The 20,921-nt window shown below is 35.6% G+C and overlaps 1 pseudogene across 1 annotated transcript; it reads right to left on the bottom strand.

The window, feature by feature from the left end:
- Nucleotides 1–12,626: 12,626 nt before the first annotated feature.
- Nucleotides 12,627–14,091, bottom strand: LOC306643417 (26S proteasome non-ATPase regulatory subunit 12-like; annotated as a pseudogene). The gene has a single exon. The product of its transcript is annotated as a 26S proteasome non-ATPase regulatory subunit 12-like (transcript).
- Between the last annotated feature and the right edge of the window lie 6,830 nt (nt 14,092–20,921).

Genomic DNA, 20,921 nt, shown 5'->3' with positions numbered 1-20,921 from the left:
TTTACTAGCTGACCCTTTCCTAGTAAACTCAACTTCTGACATTAAGAAAACACTGGAGACCCACAGAGTTTCCCCTGACCCCAGCCCCACTTCCCACCCCCATGTTCTTCAGGGTACTTGTGGCAGCATAAGAGAAAGCTGCCTGGGGCCCAGGAAAACAGGAATGAATACCTAAAAGCATTAGAGGAACAGCACTAGGAGTTTACCCAACCCCAGGAATAGGACTGGCTCTCTGTAGCCAGAATGGAAAATTCCATAATTCACTTGGAGTTGGGTAGAGTACGCAAGAATAATTAGCCTTAAACCAAAAATGCCACACTAGACCTAACAAATCTTAAATCCAAGACCTGAAATGATCAAAGAGTCTCCAAGTAATTTAATGGCACTTAAGAATAAATTAACAGAATATTTTCGGAGTACAAAATTATTTAGTACCCTGAAACATAAAATTAAAACTTTATAGTGTCATATAAAAATTTCCAGATATGAAGATACAAAAAAATATAATCCACATTGAGGTAAAAAAAATCAATCAAATGAAACCAACATGGAACTCACAAATAGTGTAAGCAGGTATTATACTTTTATTCTTTGTATCCAAAAAATTGTAGAAAAGGATCAAATATAATATGCAGATGCGAATAATCTAAAAATAGATAGAAAATGGACTTTTTTTTTAAAGAAAATCATAAATTTACATAGGGCAATGTTGCTTGATTCATTCTGTTGTTTTTTTCCCTTCCCCCCCACCCCTCCCACTCCTCTTTTCCCTCTATACAGTCCTTCCTTCCTCCATTCTTACCACACTCTTTATCCCTAAACCTAACCCGAACCCTAACGCTAACACTTCCTACCCCCCATTATATGTCCTCATCCACTTATCAGCGAGATCATTCATCCTTTAGTTTTTTGAGATTGGCTTAACTCACTTAGCATGATATTCTCCAATTTCATCCATTTGCCTGCAAATGCCATAATTTTATCATTCTTCATGGCGGAGTAATAGTCCATCGTATATATATATGCCACAGTTTCTATATCCATTCATCAACTGAAGGGCATCTAGGTTGGTTCCACAATCTAGTTATGGTGAATTGAGCAGCTATGAACATTGATGTGGCTGTATCTCTGTAGTATGCTGATTTTAAGTCATTTGGGAATAGGCCAAGGAGTGGGATAGCTGGGTCAAATGGTGGTTCCATTCCAAGCTTTCTGAGGAATCTTCACATTGCTTTCCAGAGTGGCTGCACTAATTTGCAACCCCACCAGCAATGTATGAGTGTACCTTTTTCCCCACAACCTCGAGAACACCTATTGTTGCTTGTGTTCTTCATAATAGCCATTCTAATTGGGGTGAGATGAAATATTAGAGTGGTTTTGATTTGCATTTCTCTTATTACTAGAGATGTTGAACATTTTTTCATATATCTGTTGATTGCTTGTACATCTTCTTCTGTGAAGTGTCTGTACATTTCCTTAGCCCATTTTACGATTGGATTATATGTATTCTTGGTGTAGAATTTTTTGAGTTCTTTATATATTCTGGAAATTAGTGCTCTGTCTGAAGTATGAGTGGCAAAGATATTCTCCCACTCTGTAGGCTCTCTCTTCACATTACTGATAGTTTCCTTTGCTGAGAGAAAGCTTTTTAGTTTGAATCTATCCCAGTTGTTGATTTTTGCTTTTATTTCTTGTGCTATGGGAGTCCTGTTAAGGAAGTCTGATCCTAAGCCAACAAGTTGAAGATCTGGACCTACTTTTTCTTCTATAAGATGCAGGGTCTCTGGTCTGATTCTGAGGTCCTTGATCCATTTTGAGTTGAGTTTTGTGCAGGGTGAGAGATAGGGGTTTAATTTTATTCTGTTGCATATGGTTTTCCACTTTAGCACCATTTGTTGAAGAGGCTATCTTTTCTCCATTGCATGTTTTTGGCACCTTTGTCTAGTATGAGAAAATTGTATTTATTTGGGTTTGTGTCCATGTCCTCTATTCTGTACCATTGATCTACCTGTCTATTTTGGTACCAATACCATGCTGTTTTTGTTACTATTGCTTTGTAGTAAAGTTGAAGATCTGGTATTGCAATGCCCCCTGCTTCGCTCTTTCTACTGAGGATTGCTTTAGCTATTCTGGGTTTCGTATTCTTCCAGATGAATTTCATAATTGCTTGCTCTATTTCTGTAAGGTACGTCATTGGGATTTTAATTGGAACTGCATTGATTCTGTATAGCACTTTTGGTAGTATGGCCATTTTAACAATATTAATTCTGCCTATCCAAAAACATGGGAGATCTTTCCATCTTCTAAGGTTTTCTTTAATTTCTTTCTTTAGTGTCCTGTAGTTCTCATTGTAGAGGTCTTTCACCTCTTTTGTGAGATTGATTCCCACATATTTCATTTTTTTCGATGCTATTGTGAATGGGGTAGTTTTCCTAATTTCTCTTTCTGAAGATTCATCACTTATGTATAAGAATGCATTGGATTTATGAGCATTGATCTTGTAACCTGCTACTTTACTGAATTCACTTATGAGTTCTAAGAGTTTTCTGGTGGAATTTCCAGGTTCCTCTAAATATATAATCATGTCATCTGTGAACAGGGATAGTTTGAGTTCTTCTCTTCCAATTCGTATCCCTTTAATTTCTTTGGTCTGTCTAATTGCTCTGGCTAGAGTCTCAAGAATGATGGTGAATAGAAGTGGTGAAAGAGGGCATCCCTGCCTTGTTCCAGTTTTTAGGGGGAATGCTTTCAGTTTTTCACCATTTAGAATGATATTGGCGATGGGCTTAGCATAGATGGCCTTTACAATGTGAAGGAATGTTCCCACTACCCCGATTTTTTCCAGTGTTTTGAGCATGAAGGGATGCTGTATTTTATGGAATGCTTGTTCTGCATCTATCGAAATAATCATGTGATTCTTAACTTTTTTTCTGTTAATATGGTGAATGACATTTATTGATTTCCAGATGTTGAACCAACCTTGCATCCCTGGGATAAAACCCACTTGATCGTGGTGCACTATCTTTTTATATATTTTTGTATGCAATTTGCTAAAATTTTGTTGAGAATTTCTGCATCGATGTTCATTAAGGATATTGGTCTGAAATTTTCTTTCCTTGATGTGACTCTGTCTGGTTTAGGTATGAGGGTGATATTGGCTTCATAGAATGAGTTTGGAAGGGTTCCTTCCTCTTCTATTTTATGGAATACTTTGAGAAGTATTGGAATGAGCTCTTCTTTAAAGGTTTTGTAGAACTCGGCTGAGAACCCATCTGGTCCTGGACTTTTCTTTGTTGGTAGGCTTTTGATGACCTTTTCAGTTTCATTGCTTGAAACTGATTTATTTAAGTTGTGTATGTCCTCCTGGTTCAGTTTAGGTAATTCATATGTCTTTGGAAACTTGTTGATGTCTTCAAGGTTTTCTGTTTTGTTGGAGTATAGATTTTCAAAATAGCTTCTAATTATGTTTTGTATTTCACTCGTGTCTGTTGTGATATTTCCTTGTTCATTCCAAATTTTAGTAATTTGAGTTTTCTCCCTCTTTCTCTTTGTTAGTGTGGCTAAGGGTTTATCAATTTTGTTTATTTTTTCAAAGAACCAACTCTTTATTTTGCTAATTTTTCTGATTGTTTCTTTTGTTTCAATTTCGTTGATTTTGGCTTTGATTTTAACTATTTCCTGTCTTCTACTACTTTTGGTGTTGGTCTGCTCTTCTTTTTCTAGGGTTTTGAGCTATAGTGTTAAGTCGTTTATTTGTTGATTTCTACTTCTTTTGTTGAATGCGCCCCATGAAATAAATCTTCCTCTAAGTACTGCTTTCATAGTTTCCCAGAGATTTTGATATGCTGTGTCTTTGTTATCGTTTATTTCTAAGAATTTTTTTATTTCCCTCCTGATGTCTTCTGTTATCCATTCATCATATAATAGTGTATTATTTAATCTCCAGGTATTGGAGAAGTTTCTGGTTTTTATTCTGTCATTTATTTCTAATTTCAATCCATTATGATCTGATAGAGTACAAGGTACTATCTCTATCTTCTTGTATTTGCTAACAGTAGCTTTGTGGCATAAAACATGGTCTATTTTAGAGAAGGATCCATGTGCTGCTGAGAAGAAAGTGTATTCATTCTTTGTTGGATGGTGTATTCTATATAAGTCAGTTAAATCTAAATTGTTGATTGTGTTATTGAGATCTATGGTTTCTTTATTCAATTTTTGTTTGGACGATCTATCCAGCAGTGAGAGAGGTGTGTTAAAATCACCAAGTATTATTGTGTTGTGGTCTATTTGATTTCTGGAATTGAGGATTTGTTTGACGTACATGGATGAGCCAATGTTCAGGGCATAGATGTTTATGATTGTTATGTCTTGCTGATTTATGCTTCCCTTAAGCAGTATGAAATGTCCTTCTTTATCCCTTCTGACTAGTTATGGCTTGAAGTCCACATTATCTGAAATGAGGATGGATACTCCAGCTTTTTTGCTGTGTCTGTGTGCATGGTATATTTTTTCCCATCCTTTCACCTTTAGTCTATGGGTATCTCTTTCTATGAGATGAGTCTCTTGCAGGCAGCATATTGTTGGATTTTTCTTTTTAATCCAATCTGCCAGTCTATGTCTTTTGATTGATGAATTCAGGCCATTAACATTCAGGGTTATTATTGTGATATGATTTGTGTTCCCAGTCATTTGACTCATTTTTGGTTTTGACATGATTTGGTTTCCCCTTTATTTGGCTATTCCTTTAGGCTAGTTCCTCCCGTTGCTGATTTGCATCGTTGTTTTTCATCTCTTCCTCATGGAATATTTTGCTGAGAATGTTCTGTAATGCCAGCTTTCTTTTTGTAAATTCCTTTAGCTTTTGTTTATCATGGAAGGATCTTATTTCTTCGTCAAATCTGAAAGTAAGTTTTGCTGGGTATAAGATTCTTGGTTGGCATCCGTTTTCTTTCAGGGCTTCGTAAATGTTGTTCCAGGCCCTTCTAGATTTTAGGGTCTGGATTGAAAAATCTGCTGATATCCGTATTGGTTTCCCCCTGAATGTAATTTGATTCCTTTCTCTCGTGGCCTTTAAAATTCTGTCTTTATTTTGTGTGTTAGGTATTTTCATAATAATGTGCCTTGGTGTGGGTCTGTTGTCATTTTGTATATTTGGAGTCCTATAAGCCTCTTGTACTTGGTTTTCCATTTCATTCTTCAGATTTGGGAAATTTTCTGATATTATTTCATTGAATAGATTGTTCATTCCTTTGGTTTGTTTCTCTAAGCCTTCCTCAATCCCAATAATTCTTAAATTTGGCCTTTTCATGATATCCCATAATTCTTGTAGATTCTGTTCATGATTTCTTACCATCTTTTCTGTTTGTTCAACTTTGTTTTCAAGATTAAGTATTTTGTCTTCAATGTCTGAGGTTCTGTCTTCCAGGTGTTCTAACCTATTGGGTATGCTTTCTATGGAGTTTTTAACTTGGTTTATTCTTTCCTTCATTTCAAGGATTTGTTTTTTTTTTTTTTTTTTTTTTTTTTCCAGTATCTCTAACTCTTTATTGCAATGATCTCTTGCTTCCCGTATTTGCTCTTTTAACTGTTGATTGGTGAGGTCATTTAATGCCTGCATTTGCTCTTTCATCTCCTAGTTTGCTTCCCTGATTGTTTTAATTATGTACATTCTGAACTCCCTTTCTGACATTTCTTCTGCTGTGCTGTCATTGGGTTTTATTGATATAGTATCTAGTTTGTTTGGGACATTTTCTTCCCTTGTTTTCTCATATTGGTCAGATGTCAATGGGACTCTGTGATATTGCAGATTTCTTCTATTGGCTTATAGTGTCCCTGTAGATTTCTAGTGTATCACCTCCCAGCCTTCAGTAGCCTGAAGTCTTGGGGTAACTTGATAATGCAGTGCTTCTGAAGAAAGCTGCCCCTAGCCCGCTACTGGTTCCAGGGAGAGATCTGGAGAGGTCTCTGGCTGCCCTGCCCTGGTCCCAGAGGCTGCTTGCAGGTTGGAGGTCTTTGCTGGCTTGGGGACTTGTGGCTGGCTGTGTGTAGAAAGGCTCTCACTGGGTTGTCTGCTCCAAGAAGCTAGCCTAGAAAGGTGCTTCTCACCGGAGGGAGCTGGGCTGCTTGGAGAAGTCCCTGGCTGCCCCGTCCTGGTCTCTGAAGCAACCTGCCAGCAGGCCAGAGCTCGCCGCCTGCTGGCTCAGGGACTTGGAGCTGGTTCTGTGCAGAAAGGCTCTCACTGGAGGGCCTGCTCCGAGAACCTGGAGAATCTGGCCCTGTGGGAGGAGGCCACCACCGGAGTGCTCATGGTTGCCTGGGGGAGACTCTAGCTGCCCTGCCCTACTCTAATAAGCCACTCGAATCTGGGCCTGCCACCCAGGCCGAGCTTCACCTGGTGGGAGAGACTCACCCATGGTTCTATTTTAGTCCGAGTCTCTCAATGCCTCCCCTTCTTGAATCCTGGGTTCTGGAGCAACTGGAGATGCAGTCACCCTCTAGACCGCCATCTTGGATCTGCCAAAAATGAACTTTGATGCAAACTATATTGGATGAGATTAACTGTAGATCAGACATTGGAAAAGGTAGTACATCTGAAAATACAGATGGGACAATTTAAAATAAAACATAAATAAGACTTAAAAAGAACATGGAAACAGTACTGGATAACTGTGAGGCAAATTAAAGCAATCTAATATATATGTAATTGTAGTCCTTGGTGAAGATGTATTAGGAGATGAAAAATATTCAAAGAAACAAATTTTCCAAAACTATGAAAATGAAAACCCCACTGATCTAAAAATAACACTGGACATTAACTTTGGCAGCACATTTTTAATGGAAACAATACAAATGAGAATACAGGAGAACAATTGTATCCGTCTTTAAAGCACTGAAGGAAAAAAATCCTAGCAACTAATATTGTATAAAAAATGTGTTTTAAATGAAGGTGTGTAAGACATTTTTCAGAAATATAATCACTGAAAGAATTCACCACCAGAAGATTGAGGAAATGCTAAAAGAAGTTCTTAACATGGAAGAAAAATGAAACCAGATGAAACTGAATCTACACAAAAAATAGAGTACTGGAAATGGTAACTGGAAGGCAAATACATAGGACTTCTATCTCATTATTTAAATCTCTTTAAAGGATAACAGATGGTTTTAAAAAAACAATGTAGTATGGACTTTATAGCATATACCGAAATAAAATACATAAAAATAACATAAAGTTCCATTCAGGGAAAAGAAGGCAAACTATGTTAGATTCTTATACCACTATTAGTATGAGGTCCCTTGAAAGTAGACTATATTGAGTTAAATTTGAACACTATAAACATGAAAGCAATAATAAAAAATTTTTAAGTAACTGTTAAAGTTAATAAGCTATCAGAAGAAATAAGAGAAAGTAATCAAAATTATATAAATATTTAATTTAAGAAGACAGAAAAGGTAAGTAAAGAACATATAGGACAAGTAGAATATTAATTGCAAGATGGCAATTTAAATCCTAACTATATAAAATCACATTAAGTGTAATAGGTTTAAAATTCTACATAAAAGACAGAGATTATCATATTTTAATATCTTTAAAAAGTCACATTTAATATGCCTACTTCAAATGTTTATATATTTAATAACAGTGCTTCACAATTTACAAAGCAAAACTGATAAAATTGCAAGGAAAAATAGATAAACCCACAATTATCATTTGAAATTTCAAGAAAATAGGAGAAAATGTTGATTTGGGGTTATCAAATTTTTTCTTAAGTACAGCACAATCCATAAAGAAATTGGATTGTGGAATTACTTGGATAAATTAGACTTTAAAAAAATTAAATTAGCTGGGTGCAGTGGCACATGCCTGTAATCCCAGAGACTCGGGAGACAGAGGCAAGAGGAACACAGTTTTGAGGCCAGCCTGAGTAACCTAGGGATTTCTGTATCAAAATTAAAAATGAGAAAGGGTGGAGATGTAGCTTAGTGATAAAGCACCCCTGTGTTCAATTCCCAGTACAAAAATAAAATAAAAAATAATTAAGTTTTCTCTCTGAAACTACTAAAAGAATGAAATGAAAACCCATAGGAAGAAAAAAAATCTTTACAAATCACATCTAATAAAGGATACATATCCAGAATATCTAAAGCACTCTTAAAATTCAAAAATAAGAAAATAAATTAAATTTTAACTGGACAGAAAATTTGAATAAAGAACAATGATGATGTATGAGAATGGCAAAAACACAACAAAAAGATGCTCTTGGGTATTAATTATTAAGCAAATACCACTTGAAACCACAATGAGTTAGTACAACACACCTATTAGAATGGCTAAAATTAAATAGATTGGTTGAAGAAGGGTGTGGTGTGAGTAAGAATTATCTCTCACTGTGCCGGACCTCTCAATATGCTGCTGGTGAGAATGTATGACAAAATTGTATAGCCATTTGGGAAGGTAGGTGGACAGTTTCTTGGTAAGTTGAACATACCCCTATCAAATAATAGCAATACTGCTTTTAGGTATTTTCTCCCCAAAGTGAAAGTGTGTATATTTACAAAGATTTGTACATGGATACTTTTAGCAGCTTTGCCTCTTACTGTTTTCTTTGTGGTTGGTGGTTGAGTTTATTTTGTTGTTTTGCTTGGTACTAGGGAACTAAACCTAGGAACACTTTGTCACTGAGCAGCATCTCCTCTCCTTTTTGTTTAATTTTTAAATTTTGAGGCAGTGTCTCACTAAATTGTTGAGTCTCCCTAACCCAGGCTGACCTTGAATTTGCAATACTCCTGCCTCAGCCTCCAGGGTCAGTGGGCTTACAGGCATGTACCACCATGCCTGACTTAACAGCTTTATTTATAATAACTCCAAACTTGAAACAATCCAAGTGTCCATTAATAGGTGGTATAGACAAACAATTTATTCATATAGTAGAATCTATTCAGTGATACAAAGTAGTAAACTGAAACAAGAAACAACATGGTAGGAAAGAAACTAGGTCCTGTCCCCTAAAAATGAGATGATTTTCTGTAGCTTGATGCATGGTGAATTTAAAGGATCATTGATCCAAACCCAAGACCTTACTTTTCCAAAAGTGAAAACTAGTGTTTCAGAAAAGGGCTAAGTTCTTCAGAGATAAAATTGAAATTAGAACATAGGCATCTTCACTAACTCAGGGTTTCTATTAATTTGGGAGATGCTCTGTATTGTTTAACATTTTGTGTCTGGGAAAGAGGAATTTGCTCCCTTCCACAACTTTTTTCAGTTTCTGACATCTGTGAAAAACATGTACATCTTCATGGATACTCTTATCAGGTTATCAGGTTATAAATCATGGTATCTTTCACTAACAAAAATATCATAAGATTTTCAGTACAAGAGATATCCACTGAATTGATCACAGATGTGACATTTTTGAATTAAGCACTATATGGTACTATATATAAATCCATTGAAGCAATATTTTTGTAAAAAAGATCAGAAGATTGATTTAAATAATCAAGACAGCCATGAGTGAACAACAGAAGTGGAAAATATTATCAGAGCTTAAGAGAGGACTTAAGAATCTTGGGTTAGGAAAAATCAGAGTGGTTGCATGGAAGAGATATTTCAGATTGTCCCACATTGTGTAGCCTTTTTCTTTCATTTAAAATATATTGCATACTATTATGAGAAGATCTGAAAAGGAAGTAGGAAGAAACATTTCCAAAGTCTCATTGCTCCATAGTCTTATCTCTGTAGTTTCTTATCATGCAGTCACTGTTACTTTACACAATTCGACATTTTTTTTAACAAACTGCATTTTGATTCATTGTACACAAATGGGGTACAACTTTTCATTTCTATGGTTGTGCATGATGTAGATTCATACCATTCGTGTAGTCGTACTACAGTGATGCAGCCACATCAATGTTTACAACAGCTCATTTCACAATATCTAGACTGTGGAACCAACCTAGATACCCTTCAACAGATGAATGGACAAAGAAACTGTGGCATATATACACGATTCGACTTTTAAAGCAAGCACATACTGATAGTTATAAGTAAAACATATAATTTCTGAAAGCAAAGTTAATATGTAGCATGCTTATTTTAAAACATTCAGAAAATGCAGAAAATGGTAAAGAAGAGGAAAATAAGCATTTGGAATTCTCCACACACAGAAAATCTCATACGATATATTGATATATATTGCCATATTTTTCATTTCCTGTATCTTTTTAATATATGTGATATTGTGTATAATTAGTAAAGAAGCATTCACTGATGAAAGAGAGTATTTTAAAAAGCCTGCCAATAGCCTCTGTCAATGGCTCTTAAAATTGCTCTATCATAAATTATATTACTTCTTGAATGCCCAGTGGTGCAGGCACCATTCAAAATGCTTTATAAAAATTAACTCATGCAAATCATTATAAAAATTATGTGTCCCAAGAGCTGGGACACAAAGCTGCATCAAACCAATATTCACATTACTTGACAAAAAAATTATTGTCCAATATATAGTTTTTTTTGAAATCTACCCTTATGAAGGGAGGATATTGCATTTGTTCATTTATGAAATAGTGGACTTTTTCTATTTTATGACCCCATTGTATAAATAGACATTTTTGGAGTGAGACACAATATCCCTGGACATTATTTTTATCCCTGGCTCTTGTGCTTTTAAATGGCTTTGTTGAAAATTAGTTTCCTTTTAAAATTTTTGATTAACATATCATAATTGTACATATTTATGGTCTACAGTGTAATATTCCAACAATGCATACTGATCGAAACAGGTATTTTGACTTTTCCCTTTCCTTATCATTTCATTATGCTTGGAGATCTTGAGCTCCTCTGTCCTAGCTCTTTATGAAATGTGTCATAGGTTATTGAGAAATATAATCAGCCCACTGCCCTGTAGAGCATTAAGCTTATTCTTTCTAACCATGTTTCGGTACACTTCACCCATCCTCCCTTTGCCCCTCCCCAGTCCTCAGCCTCTAGTAATACCTACTCCACATTCAGATCACCCACTTTTAGCTTCCACATATGAGAAAGAACATGTGATAATTGTGTTTCAATTTTCAGCTTATTTTACTTAACCTAATGTTCTTCAGTTCCATCCACATTATCACAAAACTTTTAAAGGTTGAATAATATTTTATCATGTATATATGTATATTATATATGTATATATGTATGTATGTGTATGTATGTATATTGTGTGTATATATACATATGTGTGTATATATGGATATATATACACATACAATATACATATCACATTGTCCTTGTCCATTCTTTATTCATTCATCCATTGATGGACACTGAGGATAATTCCATATTCTGACTGTTATAAACAGTGCCTTAATAAACATGGGAATGCCAATATCTCTTTGATATATTGATTTCGTTTCCTTTGGATATACACCCAGCAGTGAGAAACCTGCATCATATGGTAGACCCATTTTAATTTTTTGATAAACCTCTTTACTATTCTTCATAATAGTTATACTCATTTACATTCCCACCAACAGTGTAGAAGTGTTCCCTCTTTTCCACCTTTGTGTTTTTGTTGTTGTTTGTTTGCTTGCTTTTGTCTTTTTGATCATAACCATTTTAACTAGTGTGGAATCTCTCATTGTGGGTTTTGATTTGCATTTATTTCCTTGATGGCTGTGAATACAGAACATGTTCATTTTTTAAAGAAAATTACATTCAGATAGTTTTCCCAATTCTAATTGGGTCTTTGTTGTTAAGTTTTTCTAGTTCTTTACATATTCTGCATGCTAACCATCTGGGTGTTAGATGCATAGTTTCCAAATATTCTCTCCCATTCCATAGGTTGTCACTTCATTTCGTTGAGTGTCTTATTCCCAAAAATCACTGTCCATGAAAATTAGTTGTCTCATGTATGAAATTGTTACATAGAACCCTGTTTGTTTTACTTCCATAAATATCCCAAGTTCATTGTCTCTTCTGTTTCACTTGGTCTACACCTTCAGTATACTTTGCATGAATTCCCACAGTAGTTTCTTAACTAGTCCCTTTGCTTTTATATTTGCAATGACAGCTTCCTTCCTCCAGTTTCTACTTTCCTAGCAGCTTGCAGAAACATTTCAAAGTATTTGTGTGGCTTTTTCTCTTCTCTTCCATATGGAATTTATAGATTACTCAATCCACAATCAACTTAGCTCACCCCAACTCCAAGAATTAACTAACACATTCTTTTTTTTTTTTTTTATCATCCTCCACAGATGTGAATTTAACCTGGAGTAGTCTTATTTGCCTATTTGTTTGCTTGTTTATTGATTTGCTTCATTTCATCTCAATCTAATTTCTTCTGAGTAAGCATCTTATCTCATTTAATTAGCTGTTTATAGAATAATCTGTATTCCCAAAATCTAGAATAGTGGCATAAACATAATACAGGCTGAATAAATATTTTTAAATGAGTACTCAAAAGTGCCACTGTAAGTATAATATACATAAAACTACCTAGAATAAACAAAGGAAATATCTGAAACTCATGGTTACATCAATTGTAAAGATGTCGTTGAGAAGATCATTATATGCTCTTGATTTGAGAACTCAGCTCTCTATTGTGAGAATAGTTCTACTTTCTTTTTTTAAGTCTTTTTTTTTTTAATGACTTCCTGCTTCATCTCTTTTCTAAAAGCAATGGGACCCTTATTGTAGATTATGTATCATCTCCTCTTTGGCTATAAGGTATATAGTTTTGTTAACCAGAGACATCAGTGAGTTCAGTTTCTGAGACCAGTCATTTAATAAATTATTGGGATCCTTGGGTCTCTGGATGTTGATGATTCCTGCCAACCTCTCTACTTTAGCAAAGATGGTCTTGTTAACTACTAGATTTGAGAAAAAAGCCTCTGACTCATCCACAGACAGATCGAGGAGTTGTGCCATCCTTTTCATTGTTATCCGAGTATAATATTTGGCCATTATTCTAATATCATGTTCGACAACTCAAGACTTCAAGTCTTTCCACCTTTTTTCACCTTCTTCTGTAGAACCAAAAACATCAGTTGCAGGACTGTCAAGGGAACCTTTCCTTAATTCCATCCCATAATCTTCAACAAGTGTGGACCACCTCATCAACTCCATTGTAGTAAAAAGCTTTAAAAGATCCTTGTACTTGGGAATTTCTTCTAACTTCTTGTCACCACTTATTCGTTGAACCAAATCTGACTGTCCATTGTCAAAGGGAGCCAGGATAAAATAGAGAACAATGCTTTTCAGAGCCTGCTGCCACTTTTTGCTTTCTGCCTATATACAGGGAGTATCATATATTGCTCTGTAGTGTTTACAAATAGACAAATAGGATCCCTCATTGCTGATCCTGCTGAATCATTAAATTATAGTATTTCAACTTTAATTTCTCTGTGTTTTCTTTCTGGAAAAATTTGGTGTTAATTTTCTTGCTGATAATTTGTGTCCAAATATAATCCTTCACAGCAAGGCAGAGCCTCATTTGCTCTAGAATAAATTCCACTCGCTCTTTTTTTTTTTTTTCCATTGACCCACCATAGGTTTCCAGCTGTAATTCTTGTAAAATGGAGACTGCCTCTTTCATGTCACCATTTTGCTCTTTTATAGTTAATAATGTTTTAGTCAGTCGAGCACGTTCAATTTCACATAAATCTTTCCTTCTGTAATCATTCGTAGAGTATCAATTAATCGAAGTTTGACTGGGAGGTCTGTGATTTCTTCAACATAAGTACGGCACTGTTGAGCCACTTTTGCAACAGCTTGTTTTAACTGATTCTGCCTTTTTGACAGCAGCATAATATGTTCATGAAGTAAATCCCATTCTTTAGCCTCATAGTACATCTTCACCACTACAACTAAGATTCAGGATGTAGACACCATTTCAGGAGCAGTACGTGTTTGTTTTTCTAAAGAGGGAAGGGTTATGACTTCTTGAAGTCTTCCTTCCTAAAACTTGGCCAGCTTCTCGCACTCAGGCAGGCGCTGATCCACCGTGGCGCTGTAGTCCACCTCCATCTTGACCCTGCACCCAACAGCCAGCTCGGAGCTGCCGTCCACCATGGTTCCAGCCCAAGTCCCCTGCTGTCCCCCTGCTTCGGCCACCACTTGTCACCCACACCTGAGAATAGTTCTACTTTATACCCATCTTCTTTTTGTTTTTTTCATGTCATATGACATCAATTTCCAACTGGTAAGGTTTTCCCCAGAATGCTTAGAAACACGTTTATATATTTTGCATAGTCCTACCATTTCCATTTTCAATCTTGTTTCCATTTTGCACCAATACATATTTTCCTTGCTAGCCTCACTTTAAATTTATGCTATCTTGTCATATTTTATGATGTTTTATAATCTATCTTAAATCCTTCCTGGAATAGAAAGGAAGGGAAGTATGAACCCACAAATAAATTCAATCTTCTAATTAATATTCAGTGAACCTAAGTTGAATCTGAATTCGAAGGTGAAAATATAGTAAGAATTCAGAAAATCTAATCTACTTAGTGCCATAAACAAGTAGGTGTTCAAAAGTGTGTTTACTTGATTTGGTCAAACCCTGTAGGACTTATAATTAAAATAGCCTTATATTCATTCTAAACCTATTTAATGCACGTGCATGAGACCTGCAAGATAACTTGTTACATGTCTAGAGTAGAAAATCAAAAGTTAGCCCTCTTTTCCTTCTTTGAGTAAAATATTCAGTAGATTATGAGACATAAAAGAAAATGCTTCGATAGGAATACAGATTATTCTTGGCATACTGTGTCTTCAGTGTGCTTGCCATTTTCAGATCTTCTCTCTAGGAGATGAGGCTCAGTCAGTTGCTGTGCTGGTCTAGAGTGCACAGCTGCTACCATGGTTGTGGCAGATTTTTCAGGGTTGGCTTTTGATTCAAAGGCAGTCTGTCTATACTGCAAATTGGCCAGTTCTCTGTGAGGTGGTCTGCTGAGACAGTTCTAGTAAAATGAGTAAACGGCAATTAACTCCATCAGTCAGATCTTCTCTTTGGATGAGTCTCAATTTGAGACATAAAAGTAAAGCAATGGTGGTCACAGACAAAAGACAAAGAAGTGAAGATGTAACTTGACTAAACTTTGCAAAATAGCATAGAACTATACCTACCAACTATACCTACCAACTCTCTTTTGCAAAGAGATTTGCTTTCTCCAAAGCCAGGGAAATCCTGCAAAGATGTGTTATGTTTGTAAGAACATGTTCTAAGACTTGAATGGAACTTGTGGAATTACCAAATCTAATCTCTTCAACAATTCACCAGTCCTGTCTGAACCCCAAATGCTTTGAATCCTAAGCGCTGATTTGATGGTAGTAGGAGGTGTAGACTTTGGGATGTGATTAGGTCATTAGGTCTCTTCACTCATGAATGGGATTAGTGCTTTTATGAAAGAACCTAGAGAGCCAGTATTCCCTTCCACCGTGTGAGGGCATAGGTGGGGTACTGTCTACGAACCAAGAAACAGGCTCCAAGCAAACAGGCTCTCAAAACCAGACACCAAATCTGCTAAACCTGAGTTTGGACTTGCCAGCCTCCAGAACTGCAAGAAGTAAATTTCTGTTGTTTACAAGCCACCCCGCGTATGAAAATTCACTAGAGCAACACAAATAGACTAACAAACACACAGGAAGATGAATATACCCTGTCTTTTTAAATATTAAACATTTTTGTGGACAATTTTACCATATTAATGTAGTAACTGTTTGTGTTGTAGAGAGAAAAATAGCCATGTGCTAAATTGTGAGAAAACTTTCCCTTCTACTGTGTTAAATCCTGTCTTTCTGAAATTTATATGATGAATCCTCATCTACTGGAGCAACAAAGACTTATTTCTTTCCTCTGTGACAATCTTTCTAATTTTAAAAGATATCTACAAATCTCCCATAATTCCTTCTTTCTATAAGAAAAACAACCCTACTCTCTCCACTAACCAATCCTCAAATAACACAGTTCCATAATCCCTTATCATCTTGTTTCACTCTGCTGGTTCTTACTGATTTATCACCAGGTAGAACCGAAGTTGAGATACACATATATATTTCTATATTGACATTGATATTAATAAGTTTTCAATCAAACTAATTAATTGTATAAAAAGTAAATTTTCCCCATTATATTCAGCAAATATACCCTGTATGTCTACATATCCAAGACACAAAGATGTTCATTTATTGTGGTTGTTTCCAGGAAGTTACGTCAAGTTTAGAGAATAATAAACATTTCATTTTAAAGTCATTATCTGTTCAGGATCTCTCTCTTGGATTTCTATCATCTTTATAAGCTATGTCATTTCACTCAAAAGAAAATCAACGGTAGAGTGTACTCAATAAGAAAGCAGCCAAGACCAAGAAACACTAAGATTTTTATAAAAATATAGCAGGAGTCTTCCAAATTTCCCCCGAAGGATTAGTGAGCATATTGAACATTTTCCTTGATCTTAATTTGGGCAATATTCCCATTAGATATTCTACCTAATTAGGGCATTTGTTAAAAGTCCATAATGTTAATTCAATGGAAAAATTCCAATAGAATTCTATTACATTGTTCATGTTAACATTGCACACTTTTTTAAAATGTGTTAAATAGATACAGTTATTCAAAGTTTTAACTATCACAATCCAATTCTTTGTTTTAAACAGCAAAATTTCATTTATTTGTAATTATTTAATGAAGAATTATGATATAAATGTAAAGTTCATTTGAAGTTATTTAGCATGCTTCATACTTGGCTGTTATGATAGAAGAATTAGTAAAAATTTTCTCAAAAGGAAACAAAGACTTGGTTTGATTTGTAGGTCAGTAACTAGGAGGATCATTTTATATCTCCATGCTATAATATGCACAAGCATTTGGTGGGGTTCTATGTAATGCCAAGACATTAGAATATTTCCCAATGTGTACATTTTGGGCATTGTCAAGAGAAATTATTTGACTACATGACACTACACTATAACTTTTCATGTGAAAATTTTGTTAGGAGTGTAGGTTATGACACGCCTACCTCCTTACTCTTAAGATTTTCCTTATGTCTCAGCTCTAATTTCTACATGCAACTCATCTATTTATATTTATTTATAAGTAAATATTCAATTACACAAAAAGCTAATGAGAGTAGAGAATTTTAACTGAGCAGTGCTTTAACATATGTGTTTGATTTCTATATGTTAATGGTCCAAAGCTTTTCATCCTCACAGTTGATGAGGACATTTTGGTTGCACAATGTGATTGACTGTGTCATGCCTGATCAGATTAGCATCTCATTTATTTTCTCACTTGGCTTCAAAGAGCTCCTATACTCTGAACAGAAATGCTGCCTCTGCTGTTTTCCTTCTGTTTACTTGTGTGTGCATTGTGCCTCCATTTTCAATAAGTCCTTCTTTGGAGAAACTTATTCTGGGAGAGTTAGTTTAATTAAAACCTGATAGTATAATCCATAAATCTATTTTTCCTGGCTGATGTGAAACCACAGTGGAATCTTAGGCACAGAAAGCAAACAAGGGCATAAAGGCAGGTCTGGATGGGGATCCATGAAAATGCATTTTTAATTAAACTCCCCAGGTGTTTCTTGGTTTAAAGATCAAACTTTGAGATACTACTGCAGACTCTGGGCTCAGTCCAGACTTTAACTTAAGAAATCTCAGGGTGAGTGCTTGGGTATCTCAGCACTAAGGGAAATTTACTTTTAGCCTTGTACTGACTTCACTCTCCAATGATAAGAAATGAACATCTTTTCCTTTCCACATAAAGCCAAAGAAGAGTCTAATAAGCAACAACTCTGGTGCTCTATTTCTTCTGCCATTCCTGATGCTGACCACTGTCTGGGGCATATTTTCCTACTTGATCTATTTGTGACATTTCCCACTTGCTGGAATTCCCTGATACTAGCACACTCCTAAATCTCACCTACTGAGGTAGAATAAAGTCCTCACATGACTTATGTTTCTTATGTGAGTGAAATATAGTTTTAGGCAATTACATTGATTATCTCCAGTAACCCATATAATAATGCTGAGCTTAACTCCCTAAGCAATAAATGTTCTTATCCTCATTTCACACAGAAATGAATAAATGAATATAGGTTCAGAGAACTCAAATAACTCGACTAAAGTCACACAGGCAGGCAGTAACTGGAAGAGCCAGTGTTGCTGATTTAAGAGTTTTTGCTCTAAGATATAATCCTGCCTTCCCATGAGTCTTTGCCCACCTGGGCTATCATAATACCCACTCATCCACGTGTTCCCTTTCAGTCTTTTCAATAATAGAGAAATATTCTTTTCTAACACAATTCTGAAATCTCGTATTTATGAACACATGCTCTTCTTCTGGTTATATGTAAGATGCCCTATATCAGCTTCCACTTTAATCTTTTCTTACATTTAGAAAAGGAATATAGTAAATACAAAAGTCTTAGAAATTAAATGAAATCCAGTTTCTTCACCACCATTAAGAGGGGTCATGCCAGGCCTGGTGACACACACCTGTAATCCCAGCAGCTCAGGAGGCAGAGACAAGAAGATCTCGAATTCAAAGCCAGTCTTAGCAAAAGTGAGGCACTAAGCAACTCAGTGAGACCCTGTCTCTAAATAAAAAACAAAATAGGACTGGGGATGTGGTTCAGTGGTTGAGTGCCCCTGAGTTCAGTCTCTGGTAGCCCCCCACCCACAAAAAAAATAGTGGTCATTTCCAAATGGTAACTAAAACAATAACAACAGTAGAGGAAAAAAATACCATGGATTTCAGGTAGGAATTCAAGTCCACCACCAACTAACATAAAGAAACCTAGACAGGCTATTATATGCTTTAGACCTCAAAAACATTACCTATAAAAAGTCAATTGTAATACACATATCCTATAGTTATTATTGGGTTAAATGATAGTATATTTAAAATATTTAAGATAATCACATATGAAGGATTGACTTCTTCTCATTGCCATTGTTATAGAAAACATAGAAATCCATTAATCATGTTTGCCAGTGCTTCACTAGCTAATGCTCAAATAGTGAGATATACTCTTTACTGACATTTAAGTCTAAACTGTGGGGGGGAGTCCTAATTCTTTCCTTATGTACAAACCTTCCATATGTCTTTATGCCAGTGTTTTAGATTTATTACAACCAAATATGGGCTCCTAGGAAGGCCTAAAATAGAATCCTTTTCCTTTACCCCCTAATTGAATGCTTGCAGAAAACCCATTTTAATAACCCAAGGAACATGGAACGGTCAGCAGAAACACTGATTATAAGCATGCTCAGAAAAAGAGTCAAGGTCATAGGAGAAAATTAATGAGCATCAGGTCCGAGAAGAGAGGGCAAGACCACGGGCTACAAAGAATCGTCAGGAACCGGTAATGAGAAACAGGCCCAGCAGAATACAGGGCATGGTAAAAGGTTTAAAATATAATTTGCAAATACTACAAAGAGAGAAAGTGCTTATTATTAGTAGGTACTGACTGTGTGATGTGAGGATAGGCACATTTCATTTGAATGAAATGAAGAACTAGGCTCTGAAACACACACACAGAGCATGCCATTGAAATTAAAAAAAAAAAAAAAACCCTGCAATAATTTAAACAAGATAGTTCAAATGTGTGTGTGTGTGTGTGTGTGTGTGTGTATACATATATAAAACTTTCATTCTCAATCTTTCTCTTAGGTCTGTGATTTTAAAGATGTGTTTAACCTGACTGAGCCATCTACCTTTTTTTCTTGCAGGTAATACACTTAAATTTTGCTCACTATAACTCTATATGTATTTGCTTTCCTCTTTTTCCACTTCTATTGATAAAGAAATAGAGATTTCTTGACTTGCCCAAAGTCATACAAGCTAGAAAATTCTGACTGATCTCTTTTCAATATTTTATGATGTGTAATTATATTGAAAATGCATGTTTACATTAATATATCTGGGAATTAGGGTGACCACTCAAATAGGCATTCTTTTGAGAGTAAAGTTTAATAATAATTACACTAAAACAGCAGGAAGAAACCAGCCAGGACTTTTAAATCATGTCAGGAGGTCATGACAATAGATTATTTCCAAAATTGTTGCAACCACTCCTTCCATCCCACACGTCTTCTTTGAATGTGTCTTTGACAGTATTCTCATCCGTTTTTCCCTCCCCTTGAATCTGGTTGGTTCTTTGATGTGCTTTAGCTAAATTAAAGTTAAAGAAATCTAAGAATTTCTGATTTTTAAACCTGGATGACTCTACAGTTCCTGCAACTGCCTACGTGGAGATAGAATTGGGAAAATAAGGGCAGAAATACCACAGAGAAGGTACTCTAAAGCCCCAGATGTGAATAAGCCCTCTTTGAAGGACCATCCAGCTAAGGCATCAGACACGTAAGCTGAGGCCACCTTGGATCCTCTAGCCCAAGTAAATCCATTGCAGACACACCAAGTGAAGCAGAGATGAACTTACTACTAAGTCATGTCCAAATATCTGATTCTTAGAGTCATGAAGAATATAGTAGTTATTTTAAGCCACTCCCGTGTTTTGGAACTCTGTTATTTCTTTCACTGTCAATTCAAATCCCACCTCTTTCTTGATATCTTCCCCATATATTCCAACCTACTGTGAATGCCTCTTTATTCGCATCAGTGACATAAAGCCTCCTATTATATATGATTAAATGTTTATGTTCTTATATATGCACAGTCATCCATAGTGTTCATGGGTGAATGACTCCAGAATCCGCCCAAGATACCAAAAGTAGTGGATGCTCAAGTCCTTTATATAAAATGATGTGATATAGTGTTCCGTATAGCCTCTATACATCTTCCCACACACTTTACCTCTCTTTACATTACTTATAATACTTAATACAATATAAATGTTATATAAACTATTGTTATACTGTATTTTTCTGAGAATAACAAGAGAAAAGTCTATACATGTCCAGTACAGATAGC

This window comes from Sciurus vulgaris (genome assembly GCF_902686455.1).
Source record: "Sciurus vulgaris genome assembly, chromosome: 14".
NCBI lineage: Eukaryota > Metazoa > Chordata > Mammalia > Rodentia > Sciuridae > Sciurus > Sciurus vulgaris.
The sequence above is the reverse complement of the archived record's forward strand: the minus strand, read 5'-3'. Positions and strand labels throughout refer to the sequence as shown.